Raw genomic sequence first — 21,891 nt, forward strand, 5'->3', positions numbered from 1 at the left:
TGGGTTGCTTTAACTGTGCCTCATGCCTCTGTGTGCCTTTTTTCTCCCTCTTTCCCAGTCAGGAATTATGAAGGCTGCGGTGGAAATAAAAGTTTTGACAGCATTTTAGTTGCAAATTCAGAAGGCTTATCTCCACCCAGTTACTGCAGTTAGTCAAATCAAGTGCACTCAACTGATATAACAGCGTAACAGCCAAATAGCCTATATGCGTCACATGTTTTACATGCAAGACTCATTGCAGTTTTACTACTGCTGTTCATCATTTAGAATGTGAAACGTCAGAGATAGAAACAGTGTGCATCTTGGTATTACAGTTCCGTCTGAACACAGCGGGGAGCGTCTCTCCTGCCGGCTGCTGACAGCGCTGTCAGCTCAGGAGTCCATCACACTGGACGGTAGAGGAGGAGAAGGTAGAGACGCTGGTACACGTCTCTTTAAAAAGGAGTTTAGTTGACTTTGGCTGCATTTAACACCACAGCTGAGAGCCTCAGAGCTCGGAGCAGGAAACACAGTTACTCTGCTTCGCACTGCTGTTCTCCAATTCCATCATCTCGCATGGATTTATTTTTGAAAGAGCAACAGCCAATGGGGAAACTCCACAAGTCAACCAATGGTGCAGCTTCATCACTCACTCACTCACTCACAGAAACCTGCTGTGGCCAAAAAGCTACTTTAAAAAGGGCAGGAGTGCACATTGTGGATTGTGAAAGTGCTTCTTTTTGCCTTGACTCAACACACAGGATTAAGTTTAAATGTGAAAAAAAAAAGTTTTTCTTTTCCTATCCTCATCTTAGAAATCCGAACACAGCGCCACCTCACCTGTTCCCAGCCTGCAGAACAACAGCTCGTACCTAAGAAGCAGCCAGCCACACAATGTCAACTGGTGTAAGATCCCTCCACTCGGCATTAGGCAGGAGTGCTCATTATGAATATGCAAGGTTACAGTAGAAGCAGGCTTTTGTCCTTACTCCCATGTTTTATTTAACGAGCCTGGGGTCGGTTTGACTCGATTTGCATGTGCTTGATATAGAATCTCACAGCGGCACCGCTCATGCCCCCCCCCCCCCCACACACACACACACACACTCCAATATAAGGACATTTTGATTCCATTTTTCGCTTGGCTTGTCTGTCAGTTTACGCGAGCAGAAGGACCATGACTCAATTTTCCACCAAGGAGGATGCCGGGCTTTCATTTGTGCGTACTTCTTTTTTTTTTTTTGCATCGACGACGGCGGGTTCTGCTGTTCGCAGTGTACGTGCACACGTGAGCATAAGCACGCGTGTGATCTGAGGTGTGTAATTTGAAGCGGGGGGGAGGGGGGGTGCGGCGGCTCCCCTGTGAGGGAAAGCTCTGAAGAAAAATAGTGCTGATCTGGTCCCTCTCTCTCCCGACAACAGCCGGAGAATGCCAAGTGAGGAAGAAGAACTACAGGAAAAAGCCAAAAAAAAAAAAGAAGTGCAGCGAGCTAGAATATTTCTTTGATAAACACAAGAAAAGAAGAAAAAAAAGACACAGAACTCCCCTATTCTAATATGGAAATGGCACGGATGAAAAAAAAATGTGGCTCATACCATATTTGGCAATTAATAGCCCTCGGGGCGGACGTGTGGTCCCGCTTTGATGATGTCAGTGCTTTGAGGAGTGAGGGACAGGTCAGCGCTAGCGTCATGGACATCAGAGGCCCTTAGCACTGCAGCGAGATGTCAGCCCAGCTAGCGCCATCGCTGTGTGATGAGGCCTGGACAGACGCGTATGGGGGCCAAACGTGTCAAGGCAAGCAGAAACGGGGATGACTCAACCCTGCAGTAAGGATGGAGGCAGGCGGGAAGAGACAGAAAATGCAAGGAGAGAAGGAGGCAGGGTGGGGAGGGTGGAGATACACAGAGCACATGGTGACGGAAAGAAAGAAAGATTGAGAGAGAGAGAGAGAGAGAGAGGGAGGGAGGGGGGAATCCAAACAGGAGAAGGAGGAGAGGGCAGCAGGAGAGATGATCATGATAGGGGCAACAAATGGGAAGTTTATATATATATACACACAGTACAGAGGACTTCACCAGAGGCGTGAAAGAAGCAATATATTAATAGAGAACAGCACGCGACTGAATGAAGCACGTTAATGAAAAGGGAAGCCGCCGAGCACAGGCTGAATGGGAGTAAAGCTTTTGAATAGCCGAACCTCGCAGCAATAATGACTGAAAGGCGCGACGGCTGGTAGAGAATTAAAAGACGAACAAGTGGACTAAATCAAAAGATGAAAAAAAAAAAGAAAATCAGCAACAAGTCAACGAGACGATAGCGTGGCCAGGAGTGAGGATAAATCTCTCTTTCCCCTCCCTCCCTCTTCCTCCTCCTCCTTTAACACCCGCGTATACGCTACGAGCTGCTCTGTCCCATCTGCTCCGCCGTAGCTGCTCGGTAGATGAAGAAAACAAATGTGTGGTTCTCCTGCAGAAACACCCCCCCTATCACCCCCCCACCACCCAGATGAATTGGAGCTGCTGTGTGAATGTGAAGCAGGGCATTGCAGAACAAGAGTGAACATCCTCTGCAAACTTTTGCTGAATTATTTAATGATCTGTGTTTTCCTTAAAAAAAAAAGAAAAAAAATACAAGTCCGCTTTTTCTATTTTCTGCCTCCGACTGATCCCACGCATTTCGATCTATAGACGGTGAAAGCTTTTTCATTTGTTCTTATAAAAACAAATAAGTGCCTGCTAGGTCCCTCCCAGGAAGACATTCTCTTGCACACAGAAACAGCTTTGACTACTTGATATGAATTTTCAATGTGGTTTCAGATTCCTGTCAAAAATAAGATTTGACTAAATTTCAAACATTGTGTGTGGTTGAAATCTTTTGAGTCAACCATCTTAGTGTTTCCAATCTGAAAGGCAATGTGCCTCACTGGAGTTTTCTTTGTTTCTGTATGGTTCCTTATTCTTTGCCAGTAAGAAGCAAACATAAAAAGTTTGGAGGAAAGAGGAAATATGTATAATGTATTTAAAGTATTATATGAATTTAAAGCTGCTTGGTATCTGAAATGAGGCATGGTGTCTGAGAACTTTAACACTGTTTCCCATCCATTTAACTGTTTACCGTAAATAACACTGCTAAAGGTGTGAATTGACAGTGTGAATGTGAATAATTTTCATTTACAAAATGTATTTTGAGAGCGAGCTGGTGGCCTCGGGGTTAAGCTGCCAACCATGAACCACAACACCCCCATTTAAACTCTTTCTACCTTTATTGCACGCCTAAACTCCATCTCTCTCCTCATTTCTCTCTGCTGTCATCTATCTAATAATGGCATAAAAATGCTCCAAGAATACATTAAAATATATTTCCAAAGCTGCATTTTAAGATTAATGCTAATGAGAATTTCATTGGAGACATCTTTCACTTAATTTGTAATTGCGTACTTTGTAACAGGGAGTAGGGGGTGTGGGGTTTTGAAGGATGTAGAGTGTCGTGTGAGCAAAAGGTGTGGTGCTGACACCAAGGCCATCTGGAAGGCTGGTGGGAGCTGAGGACCTAACAGAGAGAGCAGACTGCCACCTCATACACACACCTAAGCTCAGGCCAGCGTCTGTATATGTATATGTATATGTATATGTATATGTATATGTATGTGTGTATGTGTGTGTGTGTGTGTGTGTGTGTGTGTGTGCGTATGAGAGAGAGAGAGACAGAGAGGGAGTAGGTAGGTAAGGAATATTGCAGCTATCAAGAGGGGGTGTTTGTATAGTCATTTAATACAGCTCTACATGTCTGTTAGTGAAAAGAGGTGAAAATGGAGTGAGAAAAAAGAGGGAGTGACAGAACAGATGGAGAGAAGATGAGATATGATGTCAGATCATATTGGCAGCGGCGTCTCTATTACTACTGCTTATTCCATATTAATCAATCTGAACAATTTGTGTTCAAATGGAACAAGTAACAAATATGATTCGAGTATGATATGAAAAATGTGGCAGGAAAGAAAAAAAACATGAAGATGTAAATAATGAAAAAAAGTAGGTTTCTGTATGACAGGAAATGCTCTATCCAAGAAGGGAACAGGTGAGCAGATATAACGAGCTAAAATCATCCACCATCTTTATTCTTGCACAAGGTTCTTTTTCTCACTTTACCCACAGACCTAATAATAGAGTTCCCTGGTATCAAAAACAAATGTACACGTGTGTTTCAGCAGTGTTTTGCAGACAGAAGGAGGCATTTAGGCTCGGGTTAGAGAAGGAAAACAAACCCCTTTGGCATTAGACTCCACAGAGTGGACAGGCAGGGCTGGCTGGACTAGTCCAATCCTTGCAAGCCAGGGTGCAACTGGGCTGAAACGTCAGAAGTGCACGTCAGAATCTCCAACATCAGTGCTGGTGCTGATAAGGGACCTTAATATTCAGACTATTCATCAGCAAATTAATTTTTCTGCTTCAGAAACCATAACTGATTTTCTTCCCTGATATGTCATTTTTCCTCTCAGTTTATTCCACTAGGAGGTAAAAATGATGGCCTGGGAGATTCTTTCCAGTCCATGTAGAGAATGATGAAAATCAGAAGACACACAGGGAGGTTTACATTATGTTACCTTCTATAAATTAATCTATTTGATGCACACATTCATTTTAATGGTTGATCCACTTAATGAAATATTCAGATTGTTTGCCTGTTATGTATTGATGCACTTCTATTGAATATAAAAACAGTTGCTTTGCAGCGTGCTTTTCTCATTTCCTCCCCCAGGTTCAGTGCTTTTTCCATTTCTGTGCAAAACATCCCATATTCAGCATTTTCTAAATTAATCATTTCTAGCCATTATTTGCTTAGCTCGTTAAAATGATATCTTAAATTTCATGGCCAACCCAAGTTCCTCATACAGGCATGGCCTCGACCTCGAATATTGCTATTTCACCCGAGCTGCTATTTTTCCTAAAGGTTTCCTGCAATTAGTTTATTGCAGATGCATCAGTATCGGTGTGTCAGCCAATAAGCAGTAAGAAATTGCAGCGTAGAAAAAAATGCCCAAGAAGGTCTGAGGTGAATAATAATATTGATATGTTGTTATCAGTTTTTTTTTTCCGAACTCAATATCGATATCAGTTTTGGCCTCAGTGCTCAGGCTATGGTTTTAAATATCAATGTAGCTATTTATTTTCTCAATCAATTAGCCTTCAAAATGACAGAAAATAATAAAAACATGCCCATACCAGTCTGCTGAGCCTAAGGTTATATTTTCAAATAGTTAGTTTTGTCAGTCACCATGTAACAGGGTGCGCTTCTTTTTGGCCACCAGTTAAGTATCGGCCTGCTTGTTAGCTTCCATTTCCACCTGGCCTGTGGTCTGTACACCGGCAGGTCATGTGACCATGCACTGCACACGCTTCACTGACTACATAGAGACTGAGAGCAGTCTGTGAAGTATCTCCGCACATGGTGCGTAGATGACCAAACGTTTTCACGCGCACATTTAAATTGAATTACATTTAAAAGTCAATTTTGCGGTTACATAACTGCACAGGCTGACATCATGATTGTGATGAGATGAATTGTGCAGCACTAGTCTAAACAATCTAACAATCTAAAAGCCAAAGATATAACTTACTATGTTAAGACAAAGAAATGCATACCTTCATATTTTGTACCAGAGAGGTTTTGGCATTTATTTGCTTGAAAAATGCCTGAAATCACAAAGCGATTATCTCTACTGTTGCTGCATTATTACTCTTCCTGCAACACTACAGGCATCGTGTGCAAATACACAAACAATGCAAAGCTGTAGCAAGTGTACACAGATGTGTGCGCTGTGCTGTGTTTGACTGTTTCTACTTCAGGCTGTTATTACACTATCGCCTTAAGCCCGGCTAGAGCAGGTCTGACACAGTCTGGGTCTATAGCTTCTCGCAGTGTGGCCCACATAGTAGGTCAATGCGCACACTAACACAATCATGTACAAAAACATGCAAGTATGCATACAAACACACATGATTAGGCCCCTCAGCTATATAACCAGTCTCCTTGCCTCCAATATAATATATGTTGTTTGTTTGCCGGATCTGTGCTAGCCAGCAGCATTACCCTGATGCAGCCAAGCGTAGCCTCCACTGGACACACACTCTGTCAACGGCAGTAAGCAAGCAGAGTACTGCACTGCCAGAGATATGGAGCAACAAATCTATACCTCTCACAGAAATGGGAGGGTGTGGAGCAGAGGTATATAGCTACAGAATATGATAGAATTTGATAAACAGCTAGGGTCAGGAGGAGGCAGGTCAGCAGACCATTAAGTTATTCTGACCAATTTGATCCATGGCACACAATACTGGGACAAGGCACTGGGTGTCACCTAAGAGGGGTGGGTGGGGAGGGACTAAAGGAGAAAGAAAAAAGCTGGCAGGAAGCATAAAACAAACAGAGACAGCCTTTACTGCAGGAGATGAGGAGAGATAAGACACATCAGAGGAAGACTCTGCTTTATCAGAATGCAACGAGAAAACCAGGAGGAGAGACGCACTCCCTCCTGGGAGAGGGGAGGAGAAGGGTTAGGCAATATAGAGGAGGAGTGCTGATGCCAAACTGTACTTTAACTCATATAGAGCTGCATTAAAACTAAATTAAACAATAATATTCTCCAATCTTTTTTTATCCTTATTGTATGATTGTAATATTTGCAATCTCAAACCAAAAAACCCTTTTGGATATTTACAGTCTGGAGTTTATTGGAAAATCCCAGGGACGAGAAATGGATGTAGTGTTAATACTCTGCTCTTTATTTTGTTCTTCAGTTCAGTGAGGGAAGTTTGAGACTCAATAGGGGGAAACTTAGGCCTTTGTTTTAATTAACAGTCCAATTATCAGGCAGCTAATGGCTTTGTAAATATAATGGGTTAATAGCCTGGCAAGCAAGATCAATCATCTGATTGTCTTTTTGTGAAGCTGGAGAAAGTTCCAATTTAGTCATGTACATGCAAGCGTGTGTGTGTACAGTATGTACTCTGTGTGTGTGTGTGTGTGCGCCGTTATATCAGTAAGGAGCACGGAGCAGTGGTCGCTCCTGAGATAGGTTTTCCATTTGATTTTTGAGTGAAATAGTACAACTGACCTAGAATCAGCAGTTGGCTGTATTTATCAGGAAGTCATTTTTTGTAAGCCGATGATCCTAAAGTTTGGCAGTCTGTCATGCTCACAAAGTAGCTGTTAGAGCCTTGTAGAGTGTAGGTCAACTGTCTAAAATGAGACGAAAATGAAAAAAGAAAGAAAGAAAGAAAAACATAACTCCAGTCACTGTAAAAGACGATAAGACTTTACAGGGAAATTTATTTTTGTAGTCTTTATATCCTTAAGGTATGCTGAATCACTATCGTTTAACAATAACCTTATGTGCTGTGGCTCCGTTCAGATGAAGCATTTCAAATGTGTGTGTTGCAGGGTGTGCGTGCGGGCATGAGCCCAATGAGGGGGAAAGGGTGCCAGTAGCCTTTGCAGAAGGAGCATGTGTCCAGCATCCACCACTGTTGTGCTGGGTCACAGATGTCACCTGTTCCAGCAGCCTGCCTCACACCACTCGCCCTACCACACCACTTGCCCACTTGTAAACAGTCCGAACTGGAGGAGGAAACAAGTCGCTTACAGTATTGCTACTTACTTAGATTCTAATGAATTTTTTTTTTGTCTGGAATAAATGGGATTTAAACATGGGTCACAGAATTATCATAAGAGTCCACAAGAGTCCCTCTCATTAAATAAAAGAAATGTTATCCACAGCTACTGGCTATGCTATGTTGCTACTGTCTTGCCAAGTACTGACACTGCAAGTTAGAGTAAATTAAAATACTGCTGGCTGGTGGATTGCTAGCATTAAACAAAGCATAATCGCCTGGAAAAAGTTTGGCATAGGTAAACATATTTAGATAATGTCAGCAACAAGAAGTGTGAAACCACCATACAGTACCACAAAATAAATGTGTGTGTGTATGTGTGTCTGGGTTTGTCTGTCTGTGTGTGGCAAGAGCATATAGGCTCTGCTAATCTTTCAAAGAAGCTCCCTTGCAATGGTGCGGTCATCTTTTTGAGAGGGCCTGAAATTCCTTTTGCATGCTTGAGAAACCGAGAATGCTTTACCACAGGAATCATCCATGGAGATTGTTGATGTGTGTATCTTTCTCTCTCAAACACACACACACACACACACACATTAAATGTGCCCACACACACACATCACTGACATTTCTTTTCGGAATGTCTTTAAATTACCACGCATATTAGTGAAGCACTGCCAAGACCCCTTTTTATTATTCCTCCTAATCTTGTGTGCTTACGGGGTCAGCGGCTGTCCCCCCTCAACCCTACGCATTTCCTCTCCTCCGCAATACGCCTTTGTGGTTACACCCAGTCTCCCGTGGGAGATCCTACTGCGCTGATCTGACAGATCAGGACAGGACAGCATGGCACGCTCCCGCCACACGCCTGCCTCCTCTCCCTGCGCCAGCCGCCAACCAAACCCACTTGCTACCAACTGTGACTTGCTTCTCACAAAATCAGTCAAGCTGCTATTCCAGTTCAGTGGTGTTAAAAGATGCTATATGTTCATGACTTTAATGAATAATATTGAGGGTTCAAGTTTATTTAGGTTCCAGTTGGCTGGCTGATAATATGTGACTTCCCAAACAGATTTAGGGGTCAGTTTGCATCAAATAAAGTGCTTGTCGGATGTTCAAGCAGCATCTGAAACCTCGCCCCCATTCGCCCTTTCATTGTGTCTAGTACATTTTTTGTGCATTTTTTAAATCTAAAATCTGACACTAAAACCCACTTCACTCAGTAATTGGCCAAATGTGCAGAGGTGAAAAAATGGGTAGGGTTTGAACTTTTCTTCCACACAACTACGTGTGTGTAAAAGTGCAGAATCATGAATGACTTTGCAGAAAAGGTCTGAAAGAGTGCACCATTATCCCCATTTGTATGAATCACTGCATCTCAGCCCCACCCTTGAGTTTGGCCATTTGGAACAGGTATAAAAGGCTAATGCATATGCATATTCTGGTACAAAAACTTTTAGACCGGTAGTAAAAATTAAACAACTAATTTGGTACAAAAAATACTGTACAAGCTGCCTGGACAAAGTTGGCAGATGTTTGTGTCTTTCTTTAGCAGTAAAATTATGGTCTTGTTAACTTCAGTCCTAAGGGAAAGCCAAGACAGAACTTAAAGGGTAGACCGCATAGAGTTTGCTTCTAGTCAATGGTTGTGTAGTTAATGGTGAACTACTCATAAAAGTGAAGTTCAGAGTGTTAAAAAGTTTAACAATCAGGTGATAATCACAATACAATACTGTGGGGATTTATTGCTTTTAAGGAACATCTAAGGACATGAACAAGGTTCACTCAAGTTAGAGGGCAGGGGCATGACCACAATGTGGGGGTCTGATAGGCGCTAGCAGCCCATGCCTCTAATCCCAGTTAAGACAAGCCCGGCAGGCGAGCCGACACAAAGGAGCTTGGTCCAGTGTTAGTGGAATTAAAGCAAAGCCTCTCCTCTGTTGTTATGCTAATCCACAAGACAATGATTATCTGCAGGGCAACGTTGCCACGGTGATAAACATGGCTCTAGAGTGCCTCAATTAGGGCGCCAATTGCCAGAGGAGAGCAAAGACCGAGTGAGGCGGATGATGCTGCTACGAATGGGAAAAAAAGAGAAAGTGCGGAAGGCGTTTTGTTATTTCAACCGAGTGGATGGGTCAACTTTCAAAAAGAAGGGTAAACTTACAGATGAAGCTTGACCCTCACAACTTGACCTTGTCCAGGCCTGACACTCTTCATGATGTGAAGGCTTCCCCACGCACTGGCACAAGTACCTTAATAGCGAACATGTAATAGCTCTCAAATGTAGACAGGTTACGTTATTCTGTAATACCTATAGAGTGTCATTATGACTCAATATCATGTTCTTTGTGCTGTGCATGTGGAATGAGTAAGTATGCCGTACAGGGTGTGAGACTTGCTTCATTCAACTTCAAATGTGACAGCGTGGCAGTTCGGGTGGTTGCACTGTTCTAGTTTTTGTTTAAACATCAAAAGTTGGAGGACAACCATAACACTGGATTCATCTATAATAATCCTTCATTTACTCAGCAAATCAAAGTAAGGAGGCCCAGCCCTCGCCGGGTGTTTAAAGCTCCTCACTGAGTTGAGGTGCCAGCTTCAATTCTTTGCTGTTGTCACAAGATCAAAGAAAAGTAAAAACCAGGCTAGGGGAGGCTGTTTTCTGTTTCTGGAGCGGCTTGTCACACAGCTATTTTACAGATACATATTTGAAAACCTGGTAGTGTGGCTGACATCACACAAGTGTCTACTCGATCCTCGTCAAACCTAGCTCTGGGCCACTGACATAGACAGACAGAATACCTCCATCCTATCTTTCCACCACTCCATCTTCCTGCTGTTTCCATGAGGAATGTTTCATGATTTTTGGTATGTGGTCGGTCAGTGGCTCTTGCTCTCTCCCTCTTTTACTCTCTCCACAACTATCCCACGGCTCCAACAACATAATAAGCATTGGACTGCTGTGTCATCTCATTGAATCCTATCAGGGCCTCTTATGTCTGACTGGCAAGTTGTTATTGCTCTCTCAGACCACAGCTAAAATTGAGGAATGGGTCTGCCATGTAGGTCCTTTAATGTCCCTTAAGAATTGATAGCACTAGCAATTGGGAGCAGCGGGGTGGTGGAGGGTGGTACCATGACAACATGAAACAAGACAAAGGGGAGGAGGTGACAACCATGTGGTGCAACATCCCTGGGGCTATAGTACATGACAGGTATGTCAGATGCACATGGTCACATGCTGGTTTGCCAAGGGCTTTGCCATAGGTGAATGTCACTGCTGCCACTCTCACAAATGTGGAAGGAGGACTGAGGAGCATCTGCAAGCTTGCAGATGTAGCAGGATGTTTAATAGAAAAGTTCCTGATAATGGTAAAGCAAAAGGATTGACTGGAAATTTAGTGCAGGTTTTGGGATTGAACAAGAGGTCCACCATGGTTTACATCTTTGCCCTGCCAAACTAACAGAGCTAGATGTTACAGGCAAAGTATCTGGAAAGTACAAATGGATAATAGAAGGGATGCAAGCAAGACACCTTGGGTATTAGAGAGTGCTTTGTTTGTGTTGCCCATCAGGCGTTCATGGAGCCTTAAGAAAAGCACCAAAGAAGTAGGAACCCTACTTTCCAAATCCCTTACTGATTAAAAAAAAAAAAAACATATTACCCTCTTGCCCCTCAAATGCCCCAAATCTTGAAGCTCAGGCCCATGCTGATCAAATCACACTCCTCCCCATATGCAACCAGCTAAGCTGTAGATACACTATGTATGACTGATGACTTAAGACATTGGAGAACACTTAACCCTCTACCAAATCATGCACAAGCTCTAATCTGAGAGAGATCATGTCTTGTAGAAACATGGTTTAATTTGTACCAGTGTAACAGGGAGGGTACTACACAGATGTTTGGGTAGATGTCTGCTTCTTATACATTATTTGCAAAGCAAATGTTCTCCAAGGCATGATAGGATAGATGGCAGAAACCAGGGGATGACATTGGACAAAGATAAGTCAAACATACACAAAGCTTTCTAGCAAATGTACGGCTTAATTTCTACGCTCAACATTAGTAACTGTTCACACAAGAATACACAGCGTTTTTCACTTCTGCAATGATTTACTTTAGAAGTGATGAGGAAATGAAAAATCCCTTTTCCCTTTTGTGATGAAACCCCCTCCCTTGTAGCCAATGAGGTCTGTGTTGTCTTGAGAGTAACACGTGTTACTTTTCACAAGACATGCACATGCAACCTACAAACACCAGCTGTCTGCACTGTACAAGCGTTGAACATTTGGATTGATATTGCAGTATCAAAGAATGCAATATCTTTGTGCAATATGAACATTATACATTTTATGACTCAATCAATAACTAAAATATCGGGAAAGAGACGTTTCTGGCACACAGAACTCCTCAATGCCCAGAAATACCATTAAGCAACAAGAGATTGGACATCACGGGAAGGTCCGAAGGGAGATATTCCCAAAACCGCCCAAAGGGGAAGCTCCTGGAAATGGTTCAAGTCACATCTATTAAGTTAATAAAGCCTTAAATGGATTTTTCAAATGCATTACAGCTGCAATATATGCCAAAATAATGCTGATGAGATGTTTTGTCCACATTTTACTGACTTATCATTGCTCTGTGGTACTCAGTTCTGTCTTTGGTGAACAAATTGCACAGGTATGAATTACTGTCAGACTCATTGCGAGGATCATGGTGTAATCCGCTCCTTAACACCTCCGCAATCCTCCAGTTTGTACAATGATATGTCTGGCTCTAGGGTGTGTATAGTCAGTGAACAAAAATTTCAAAACATCACATCTGTCCACCTAAATACTGTTGGACCAAGTGAATCTAAGACAAAGCCGATGGTTAATTCTGGTGAAATTGATTTGAATCTGCAACACAAAACCATTATGTTTAAGTTATGATTAAGTTATGTCTGCTGAGGATTGTGAACAAAATCATTTCAAAAGACATTCTATTACACATTTTACATGTATCAGGTAAAAATTGTAGTTATTCTTAAAAAAAAAATAATGCCCTGATTTTTACAGATGTCTTCAATTAAATACACCTCAGCCCTCAAGCAGAGTTGTGAGAAAAATCTACTCGCTGATAATCTCACACTGATGAAAATCATCAATATATGATAAACAATGCATTCAAGGAGTAAGCATGTGATTGTTGTAATTTCTATTTTGTTGTACCCACTTTGCTTCAACCTTCCTAGTCTAATTCGACTTGTTAGTGATTTCCTATATTTCCCAGAGTGCTTTTCAACAACCCCCAGTGAAAGGCCTGACAAGCTCAATGGAACAAGCGTTTTTATTCAGCTGTGGGTTATGTAGGAAGAAATAGATAGTAAGCATATCAGAGCTTTAATCTGTTGTGCATTCAATGTGTTCATGCATTGTGGTCTTTTAAGGCTACTGACTGGAGAAAAAAGCATCACAGCTTGATTATAACAATATATTTCTACTCGTACGACCGTTGATCATCATTCAAAGTGTTTAAAACAACATATTTTTGTTTGATTCTGAGGGGGTGTATAAGTGAAACCTACATCTGGGCTTCTCAAAAGAGGGCATGGGAAAATACATCATCAACCAATTACATGGTTCCAGAAATACAAAGCGAAGTTTCCAAGAATTATTCTTACTGTTTTAAAGGTGGATTTTTCTCGACAGTAAACCCAGTGAAAGAATTGGCAGATTTGCCAAATGACTTATAGACTTTCTTGCTTATAATCTATAAAGTCAATGTTGAATGCAGACTTTGCTGTATATTCACAGCGTGTCTGCTGTCTGATTGCTGCCCTGCTGTCTTCTACAGCACCATGCTGGGTCAGGTGACAGGACTCCTGCCACAGAAATCCAATCAGGCCAATCCTCTATGATCCCTCGCAATCCTCTCAGCTGCCGCCCTACACCGCCAACCATCAGTAACTCACTACACATGCCACACACACTTACAATGAACTCTTTGATAGATATAAAGATGGACACATGCACATTAACCACCTCACCTCATGTGAACTTGGGACAGACATCAGGGGGGCTTAGTGCTAAGTGAAATACTGAGTCCCTTCCAGTCACGAAGGCTACAGTGTAGCTGACCCGAAATTCTGACCTCTCAATTGAGGTCACAGTGATGAGTTTTCCCTTAGGGATCAATAGTGCAACAGCAAAAATCCACAAACACTCTCAACACCATTCAAACGAACCCTCCAGGATCCCGGACTGGCACCAGTGACATAAATAGACCACCCCCTTAGATAAAGCAGGCCTTTCATCTTGGTCCAGGTCCCACTTTCCAGGGGCTTGGGTTGAACCCTCCCTGGACCTGTGTGGAGGTCGCACACAGGCCACCCAATACTGGCTAGTACTGGATCAGATACGACTGGATAAATGGAGGCCATTCAGTAGTCCTCGTGTATGTGGGTAGAGATGGAGTGAGTTCTGGAAATTTGGGCTTCCTGTTGAAAACAGTATAATATCCACAAACCCCCATGCAGAGGCAGGCCTGTCACACAACCCTCTCTACCCAAGTGTGGGAAATGCACCCATTCTGTCACATGAGCTCATGGTCTTGTTCTTCTGTTTCTATGTGTGTGTCTTTGTGAGCTTGTGCAGTCTGTGTTCTGGACACAGATTGAATCTGGGCTATTGTCACCATGATCCTAATGGCCAGCATCTGGCTCTCTTTTTAGTTTTTGGGGGTGGGGAGAATGTGGGTGGAGGGATTGGAGTTGGTTGTAGGACCCTGGAAATCTGCATTAATGTTTTCCATATTCTGATTATTTTTTACTGTACGCCATAACAAATAATAATCATTCATCATCAGATTTATAGAGAGGTGATTTGAACAGCACTAACAAACTGTATAGACTGGTATTGTTACTGATATATGGGTCAACCAATTTTATTAGCTGGTATTGGTATCACACATATATAATTTTAGCTTGTTCATAACAATTTTCTACAGAAAAATCTGTTGAAAATATTGCTTTCCTTCATGTATATGGTTGTTGAAGAGCTGTTTTAATAAGTTACTTTTGTTGACTTTTACATTTGCAAAGCTTTTATTGCACTTGCACCATGTTATCTGTCCACTGTGGCCTCTCTGCTGGCCGCTCTGAGTGTGTGTCTAGGTCTATGTGTGTGTGGAGGAGGTGAGCCCCACCCTCTGTCAGACACCAATACAAACAGCAGAGGACAGGAGCAGTGGGACCACAAATGACACCAAAATGCAGTAGACACTCTTGGCATATTTTTTTTAATGTTCATTGAGCTTAGGTACTGTGAAAAAAATGCTGCTTATAATGGCAGGGAAACCCTGATTCTTACAAATTGCATCCGCATCTTGTCAAATTACACAATATTCCACATTTTACAGTTGATTCCATTTTTATTATTAAATTACTCGAATCCATCCTTGTCTTCCGCAACGCGGAAATCATAGGGCCCTAGAGGTGGGTGATGTGACTGCTAGTGCCTCAAGCTGTGCAGCTGTCCCAATTACTACCTCTCTCTTCTCTCCTAATTTCCCCTCCGTACCCATCTGCCTACTTCTGCAGTCCAAACTCTGTCCCATCCATCCGTGGATGCCACTAGTGTGAATTTGTGCTTTCAGGAGGCTTCCATGCTAAAAAAGAGCCTGTAAGACACTGATGTAGGTTTAGATCCTGTTTTATGTTAGACGCTGAGAGGTGTATAAGTGCTAGACACTGCAGTATCATGTGAGGCAGCTGAGGTTTTTTTAGCTGCATCTCTGAATCCCTCCAGCCCTCCACACCTGCTCTGGTCCTGACCTGAGCTGTGGACTCTGAGGGTCTGACGAGGCTGTTTGATGGGCCATGGGTACTGAGCATCAGGGGATTATGTGGGTAGGTGGGTGGCTGGCTGGCAGGGAGAGAGAGGAGACTGTTTGTGTCCTACAGTGAGTCCCTCAGAAACTTCTGATGAGCTAAAAATGTTCACTGTGTCATACCCATGTGAATTCAGTTCCTCATGCAGAGGAGGCGCCACAAACTTCACTGCAGTCTTCTTGCCCTAGTGCAAAACATTCACAGTAAGAGTGAAAAACTAGAATAAACACAAAACCTCGCACACACTCACTTATATGTATGCATATACACACACACACAAATTAATGCAAAGGCGCACAGGAGGCTGTGCAACAAGGGACAGTTAAGTGCTTCAAACTGAAAACAGAAAAAAAAGGGGGAAGGAGAGAATTTAAGTGCTGCATGTGGATGGGTACATGCCTATTTCTGGACAGCTCCAATGAGGCGGGAAGAAATGTCGTAAGACCCACTTCTCAGCTCAGGCTGCAGCAGCAATAACTCCTCAAGATACAGAAAAAGCAAGCACACACACGCAAGCGCACATGCACAAACACACATCCTCTCTGATGGAAGTACACTGCAGGCAGGAGGGCCAAACAGAGCTGGGCCGCACACTCTTAGAGGGAAAGTGCTGGTCAGGATCTCTGACAGGTCACAACAGTAACAAAGACAGGGCACCCTCAGAGCTACTTCTCATCCAAACATACATTCAAGCATCCTTCAAACCCACCCAGGACAGTTGTGGCTAAGGCGCTCTGTGATCTAGATCCAGTCTCTACACAAATCCAATCTGATGTCACATGGCTATTGGGCCAAACTCCTATTGTGCATGTCTGACTGAATTCCTATTCAGACCTCCCCTCCTTCCACCCTGTCTTTAGACATTCAGCTGAGTAAGACAGGTGGACAAGCAGTGAGACATTTAGACAGGCAGGCAGCAGGGCAAGCCTACTAGGGGCTTTTCTTTTCCTGTTGCCGGAGAATGCTATCAGCCTGGATCAGGCTAGCCTGCTCAAACTGAGCTACAGCAGCCTCACAGACCGGCCCGCATTTCTCCATGGAAACCTGCCCCACACTCGCCCTGTGATTGGCTCGATCACTAGACAGACACTCTGTCTTACAATACAGATAATAATGGCCCTCCGGCAAGATGAGAGGAGAGGAAGAGTGATGGCAGAGAGGATTTTTTCCTACAGATTTTGCCCTTTGGAAAGGCTGCATTCTGCAACCTTATAAGAAACTGAAGACTACAGGTATGCTGCTGCACATGGCATGTGGTTGGTTGGCTCTGCTGTTTCTACCCCAACGGTCATCACAAGTCACTAGTATCAAAAGAGGGTGATAATTGTTTTCTCATCTATTTACTAGAGGATTCAAAGAGAGTGGAGGAAACACAAACTGGACTCTGAACTAACCTTTGTCACCATCCTGAAATACAATCTAATCTGTCTTGAAATATTTGTGGTCCTTCCTAAATTTATAATTAAAACACCATACAAATGATTAGATGATCAATCATCAACCCTTTTATTTGAATTCATCTAAAAACAATAGAGAATAGAGGTAAATCAATCACACTGTAAACAAAAAGAAAAAAGACTCAAGTGACATATTTAATGGTCCTCTCTGTTTAAAGAGACTTCCCTCTCCTTAGACACTTTAATAAACTAAAATCTCTTGTATTTTTTCATCATACTGATTTAACGTTAGCTTTCTTAGCTAACTTAACTATACTAACACAGACATACAGTGTACGGTAACGTGAGGAGTAACTACTGTTGCTAATATGCTAATGCGTAAAAATGGTACAGTATTGAAAATGCACATATGTATATTAACCTTGTGTAGAATGCAGGTGTGGGGTTGTTTGAAGCTGAATACTGGAGCACACTAACACAGTGCTCCTGCTGTTCAGACTCAAACTGCAGCAGGTGAGAGATAAGTAGCTACATCTCAGGTTTAGCTAACGTTACGAGGATTAATAGGAGCTGTGTGTACTTCAGAGTTTCATTTTCATTGCCGTTCACTGTAACATTAGCAGGGTTTTTTTTTTTTTTTTTTAAATCAACTCTCATCTCGAATTTGTCCCAAAATTAACTTACATATTCCCAGGTCCTTTTTTTTTTTTAAAGTTAGCCCTGGGATGATGGTAGGTCCTTATATTTAAGCCCTGGACAAAAAGCAGACACCAAACACCAGCTTCACATGACAAGTGCCAGCCAAATGCCAACACTGGTCACACGTGACCCTGTAATTCTCTAGTCTTTAATAATAATAATAATAATAATAAGACTCATGGGTGTGTATCCATGTATCCATATATAATAATTACAGTCTTTCCCTTCCTCAAAGCAGGAACAACACAAGCTAAAGCGTCTTTTCAACAGCTTCTGCTCTATTTACAGTACATTGTCTGGAATTGGAAAACAGAAATACCCTGCACAGAGATTAACAATACCAACACAACAATGCTACCAGATGAGCATTCTTCTTTGTGTAGCCTTGTTACTGCAACTCGCTACAAGATTTGATGTGTGTTCACTTAAATTTTCTTTGTGTTTGTAACATGAAGCCCCCAAACTGGGAACATGTCTTAAAAATGTATTGTTTGTTTCCTCCATAGCTCCATTCAGCCTTCTCTTCTCATGCGTCTGACATTTTCAGGAAAAAAAGGATATATCTGGGACAACAGGGGTGCAAAAAGGGGATGTATACACATCACACTGAAGCCAATATCAAGCATTATACACACACTGTACACTGAGCCAAAACACTGTGATGCTTGAAATTAGAATGGCTTTTCATGCAAACAGAGGCGCTTGCTGTGCAGGTGACAGGCTGGTACTGCAGACAGAACTGAAAATGAAAAACAAATCCAACTGCTATTTCAAATAAAACCACTTGGCAGCAGGGCTGGCTTTAAAAAAAAGAAAAAAAGAAATTCATTTGAATTATCCAATATCGATCCATAAAATCCCAAGATTGATCTTTTAATATGCCATTTCCTGTGGATACGTGAACCCCGTTCTCACGAGATTTCGTTAAACATTAGTTAAACCAAGAAACACCAAACCTGGTCGCATTTCAGATTTTAAAACTATGAAAACAGAGAAGAGTTGGACAAAAGCAAATCCATAAGTTAGATGTCGAAAATGGAGGTTAAATATTGTGTCAATACTCATTGACTCTATGGACCGTACACTTGCATTATATTGTGTGGACTGCTTTAGTGTGTTGGTCAGGTTGAATAAAAAGTGCACTGCTTTGGGGTCGATTCTTAGTATAAACATTAATATTTTTAATAATGCGCCAGGTTAAATGGTTCCTTTTACAATTTACAGCATTACTTCTCTGAAAATCTCTTTCCAAGCAAAGGTGGTATTGTAATTGATATTGAATCGAATTGGAAATCAAACTGGGATCTTGTGAATTGGAAACAAATCAATTTGGGTAATCAGCATCACAACCCAAGCCCACATAGCAAAGGCTTGTTGCACTAAAGCAAACACAGAAATGTTTCACGTGACAATTATGCACACTGTTAAATACAGATAAAGCTATGAAATGAGTCACCGCCCATTTTTGTTCACCGCACCGCATCTAACCTCTTTGGCAGAGCAACACTAATATGTTTAATGAACTCATTAGTCAAAAAATGAAGACAGACAGTGGCATGAGGCATGCAGGGTAGAGGCACAAAGGGCAGAGAAAGAGGGAGGGAACGGAAGGGAAGGGGGAACACAGAAAATAGATCTACCTTTCTGGAAAGCACATTCTCCTGTATTATAGATGCAGTATCATGTGTTAGAGTTACATGGTAGCAAATGCAACTTTGGTCCAATGTAACAAGCAGCAACAAAACAATGTGGGAGGCTTTTTGCAAACACACAAAAAATTCACTCAAATTAAAGCAAATTTCTAGGGTTAGTTTAAGGGTCAGTTTGAGCGTTATCACTACTATTTGATTTAAGTGCTTCATCAAAATTTACGCAGGCTGGAATGAACTGCTCTAATGTAATTATTTGCACTTGGCTGATATAAATGGGTCCACCTATGCCTATTAATTCCAAAAATGGCAAAGCCCAGATCAAAGCAAATGGTTGCCAAAGCATGTGTCACTTTGCTTTATGTAAAATAATTGGCCCCTGACTGTTTAAAACTGTTCACATTCAGACAGGCGTCTATCTGAAGCAGCACAGTCACCCACCACTGGAATCCAAGACAGACTACCTCTGCCATGGCATAGACCGCTGTCACTGCAATATATGGCTGTTTACTTATTCATGAATGGATTAGGGCCACTAACTCAATCAATCCGCTTTCAGTTACCAAGGCTGACTTTATTAGATAACATTAATGATGCATTAGTTGTCCATAGGTGTTGAGTTTCTCCCTTGTCAGCAACTACAATTCTAATGAGAACACAATGGATACTGGCTGCAAATGGATCTAAACTTCGGTATAATTGTGGCACCATACAACATGACTGAACTCATCATTTATCGTCAAACAATATGCTGTCAAAGAAAGAAAAATCACAGCGCGCAACGTGGAGCTGAAATATGTCTTGCAATATCAACTGCAGGCATGAAGTGATACACTTCAGCAAAAAAAAAAAAACCCATCCACATCATCGATTGATTGCATGAGAAAGCAATAACACAATGCATTTATTTACCATTCAATCTGCCATACACTGTTCCTCTACATACTCAGTTCTGTGTTCATGACAATAATACAGCCGTCCATGTATGCAGAGTTGGTTGTGTGAGCTGCACATTTCTCACAAGCCTTTTGGTGGCACTTTTACATCACTATGAAGGTGTTCTCATGGGTGCTCCTGCTGGGAATTGAACCTGTAGCCTTACCAGCACTGACACCATACACGATTGGCTTGAGCTACACTGAACACACACGCACGCACACACACACACACACACACACACACACACACACTGTGCCAGTGCATGTGAGTGCTGCCATCTTATCATCTTCCTTGTCAAGTGTGTGCATGTGTGTGAGTGTGTGTATGTGTGGAAGGGAGGGATGGGAAACAGAAATCACCCTGCAGGCTCCCTCATGACTGTCCTAATGTGATGAAGATGAAGATGACGCATGGACTGAGCCGAGCCGTTTTCATTTTATAATCACATATCAGAGGCCTTATTACACATTAACCACACCTCCAGAGATACTAAAAACAAACACACGCCTGGCTGTGGCGATTATTACAACGCAATTCTTGACGATAACTAGCAAAGCAGCAGTGCAGTGAGGCTGTTAACACAGGCGGCTGCTTTTGTCTGCCCGCCACACATAAAAACACAATGAAGGAAAGACACTGGAAGGATGCACACACTTGTCAAACAACAACCACCCCAACCCCGCTCTTCCTCCCATGTCATGTGTCTTAAATTTTCACGTGGAGGTCAAATGAGTTTCACTCTCATTTAACGGTGAGACAACTCAAACATGCCCGCGTCAAGCTGAGCAAACAAGCGCACACAGACAAGACAGCTAGCTCACAGGCTACACGCTTTTAGCACTTCTGATGCCTTTAGCTCACAATACAGGCTGCAAATCTGCCAAATGAAACCACTTTGATAGCGGTTGACTCACGCTGCCTAGTCAAGATAATGCCGCGGTGTTAAAAAAAAGAAGGAAAAAAAAGAGAGAGAGCTTTGAGGCTGAGCTACCCGCTGGCCGTTACGCGGATACACTGTAAATTGTTTTGAACATACCCCACTTGCCTTTCTCAACGCGAATAAGCAACAAAGGATGACGTGCGGTAGTTTATAGGGAAGTAACGTACACAAGTAACAACGACTCATCCCTTTATAGCAGAGAAAAAACATCGGGGTAACGGCGGTCATATAACGGGACCTGAAATCTCTGCCTACCGTGACCGCTATTTGGTCACCGTGCTGTCGGCAGCGACGCAGTCAACAGGCCGAGATGTAGCGGGGGTAACTGGCTCCGTGTCTCCTACATTTTCCGCCATGCAGCGGTAGTTAATATTACCCACCTTGGCGTGATACACCGGCGTCTGCGGCATCCGACCGACGGGGCGCTGCAGAGGCTGGTCTGACGCCGCAGCAGCCTGGGATGTGTTGCTCCAGAAAAACTGAGAGGAAAGGCTGCGGCGGAAACAGAGCTGCAAGCAGAGAATACGGCAGCCAAGGCTGCTCTGTGGGGATCTGCTGGTCTGGATGGCCGGTGTCAATGTAAACCAGAGAGGGGGGGAACCCGACATCCGATCTCGACTTTTCAAAATAATATGTGGTCACCAGAAGGACATCACAGCACAATGTAAGCATGTGGTAGCTCATCCTGTTTATTACCCCTGCCTGTCTTAACTGGCAGGTAAATATAATTTGTATCTAATTATTTGTCGAGCTTCATTTATATTTTCATTTCATTTCACCACTTGTGGAAATAAACC

At 42.6% G+C, this 21,891-nt stretch overlaps 1 protein-coding gene across 3 annotated transcripts in view; it reads right to left on the reverse strand.

Annotated features, from left to right (window-relative positions):
- fut8b (fucosyltransferase 8b (alpha (1,6) fucosyltransferase)) overlaps positions 1–21,590 on the reverse strand; it is an 89,030-nt gene extending 67,440 nt beyond the window's left edge. Inside the window, exon 1 of one of the 3 annotated variants that reach the window (XM_062436748.1) lies at positions 21,475–21,590. The gene's annotated coding sequence lies outside the window, so the exon portion shown is untranslated. Of the gene's footprint in view, positions 1–1,575; positions 1,662–21,474 lie in introns of those variants that run through there. The other 2 variants (XM_062436747.1, XM_062436749.1) reach the window with 2 other exon arrangements.
- Positions 21,591–21,891: the final 301 nt, after the last annotated feature.

Source organism: Scomber scombrus, chromosome 17 (assembly GCF_963691925.1).
Source record: "Scomber scombrus chromosome 17, fScoSco1.1, whole genome shotgun sequence".
Classification (NCBI taxonomy): Eukaryota; Metazoa; Chordata; class Actinopteri; order Scombriformes; family Scombridae; genus Scomber; species Scomber scombrus.